Below are 2,926 nucleotides of genomic sequence, written 5' to 3' on the forward strand. Positions count from 1 at the left end.
ATTTTAAAAAATTAATTTATTGCTATTTACAACTGTATTCAATATATACAACTAGCAAATTTGATGTTAGTTATACAATGGCATGGTATAGACATGTGGAGAATTTACTCATGGATAGAACTCCAATAACATTTCTAGATGATCTCGAAATCATTTTCTTTTCAAATACCTAGGAGAATTATCAGGTAATGCCAAAGAACCCAAGTTAGAAACAACTGGGTTTGGGGGGTTGGGGAGTTTATTATGGTAGGATCGGTTTATGGATCTGGCAAAATCGGCAACATATGGAACATTGAGCTCCTGATGGATGACTTTGTGAAAAAGTAAGTTGGATTTTGTAATGTAAGGATTGGATACGAGAGGAATTCGATGGCTTAGTGGAACTCCAAAGCCCAAAACTCCGTAAGTCCAGATAGGTCTTATTATATATATGTAAATTAGTCTTTTGTAATTAGTTGGACGTTTTGACTGTTTGTCTAGTAAGTGTTGTAATAGTCGGAATCGACGAGCGGTTTTCTGTCTTTTCAGTTTTGTCTGAGGATTCCAAGTTAAAGTTAGTCGTTTGTCCAGATGTGGTCCCAGGATAAAAATGATTTTCATAACTTCAGTATTAATATTTTGAAAATTCATTTCCACTACTATTGACCACATATTCATTTTATTTATAACTTTTTTTATTCAGTTTTTAAAAATTAATTTGATAGCTTTATCCGTTCGGCTTCATTTGATAAAAATCCAATTTTTTTTTCAAGTTACAAATTTGAGTTCGCTTTAACTTAAAACGGTCCCTGGTAGAAATTGGTGACAACGTAACTTTCACACTTTAATACGAGATAACGTAAAACGTGGACTACCTGTATTTTAAATATTATCATCGTCTGGATATTACTAAAATTGTTATTTTTTATAGCATTACAATTATTAATATAATATAACTCATCAATATATCCACTATCAATCTGTCATCAGTCTCTAAGATTACCCCTGTTATTATTTTTATTAGATTTTTAACTCACACTATTATCGGTGAAGTGACAAGTTCTGAGTCGTCCTCATCTCTATTGTTGTATATGTCCTTGTCTGATTCAGAACGTGAATTATTTCTCTAATCTGGGAAACATTATAAACGATTCAAATGACGTATCCCTGAAGAGAAAAAAAAAAAGAAGAATTATAAATGGCAATAGATGATATTTTTTCTTTGGATACCTAAGGAGCTCATGTTTATTCAGATGATTTAAATTATGCTATTTAAGACCATGATATGAACAATGCTTACATATGTGGACCACATCAAAGACGAAGAAAATAGGAAGAATGGTGCTCCATAGAATTAGTTAACCATAAAATTTATTAACTGTAGAAAATCATTGTAAAGAAAAAAAAAAGAAATTTCAATACCGATAGGCGATATTTTTTCTTTGGAGATGTCTAAGGAGCTCATCTTTATTCAGGTGTATACGAATGGAAAGAATTCCACTTTGTATAATTTTAAGAGAAGTTAATTTAAATGATTTGTGAATAAAATGAAACAATAGGAGAGTTTAAAAATTATAATAATAATCATAATTATTATAATGAAATTTAGCAGATTGATATGGCCTTGCCGTTGGGCTAGAATGAAGGCTACTTCTTGTTCAGAATCGATAATTATCTTTGCCACGTTTAATAACATTGTGAGTGGGTGTTTTTTATAAATAATAATTTTTTTTTGGTCCATGAGTAAAAATAAATTCGTTTACCGAGCATTTTAGTTTTAAGGAAATTAAAAAGTACTATTGGCACCTCTCACTAGGATGAAAATTTAAAGTAATAGTTGCTGATTATGACATTCTAAGTTAAACATTAAAAATTATACTACTTAAAATTGTTTTAGAAATTGCCACATGTTACCTAATATGAAACAATCAAAAATCTTTTTTTTTCCTTAGTTCTGTTGTATTTTTATTAATATTAGTCATCGTCATCAGCAATTTTTCTGAGCTAAGATTGATGAAAATTTCTGTGGTCTATAGCCAGTACTATAGCCAGAGGCTCGATTTTCTGTAAAATTAAGGTTTCTTTCATATAAATGTTTAAAAATAATTTAAGAACAAAATTATGCAAATAATAAAAGTTAGTTATGAAAGAATTAGTTGAAAGACACGGCTCAGTTACAAGGAGTACAAAGATGCCAAGATGCACACGAAGAGATTAGTTAGAAACAAGAGGAAGTAACCATTAAGGAAACAGATTGAGGGAATTAAAAACTCAAGAAGTAGAAATGAGTCCCGCAAGTTCTATAAAATGGTGAATAATGTTAAGTGTGGACCGATCAGGAGAGCCAACCTAATCAAAGACGACCATGAAAACATACTGATGCTAGAAGAAGAAGTGCAAGAAAGGTGGCGGCAACATTTCAAGAGCTTATTGAACCCGAGACAAGCAGAGAATTGTCTGGAGGACCGTTTACAAACATCAGTGGGTATTAATGATGAAGATTTGTAAGCCATTCCACCCGATGTAGAGGACATCGAAGACATCTTGTCTAAACTCAAAAATAATAAATCACCCGGTAATGATGGGCCCCCAGCAGAATTGTTTAAAGCAGGGCATCAGGAAGTCGCCAGGGAACTACAGGACCTGATAGCTCAGATATGGGAAGAGGAAACCATACCCAAGGAGTGGAATGAGGCTGTAGTAGTGTCTATATACAAGAAGAAAGGAGATTCGACGATATGCAGCAACTATCTAGGGATTAGTTTGCTTGACACTGCATATAATTTTTTTTCCATATCCCTGTACGATTGGCTCCTTCGGTGTATTGAACAGAAACTGGGTGATTGTCTAAGTGGGTTCCGGCCCAATAGGTCTACTATTGATCAAATCATCGCCCTGAGGCAAATCTCTGAGAAGATGAAGGAATATAAGCAGACAACTTGATATC

This window comes from Halyomorpha halys, unplaced genomic scaffold (genome assembly GCF_000696795.3).
Source record: "Halyomorpha halys isolate HHAL.00 unplaced genomic scaffold, Hhal_1.1 Scaffold62.1, whole genome shotgun sequence".
Lineage (NCBI taxonomy): Eukaryota > Metazoa > Arthropoda > Insecta > Hemiptera > Pentatomidae > Halyomorpha > Halyomorpha halys.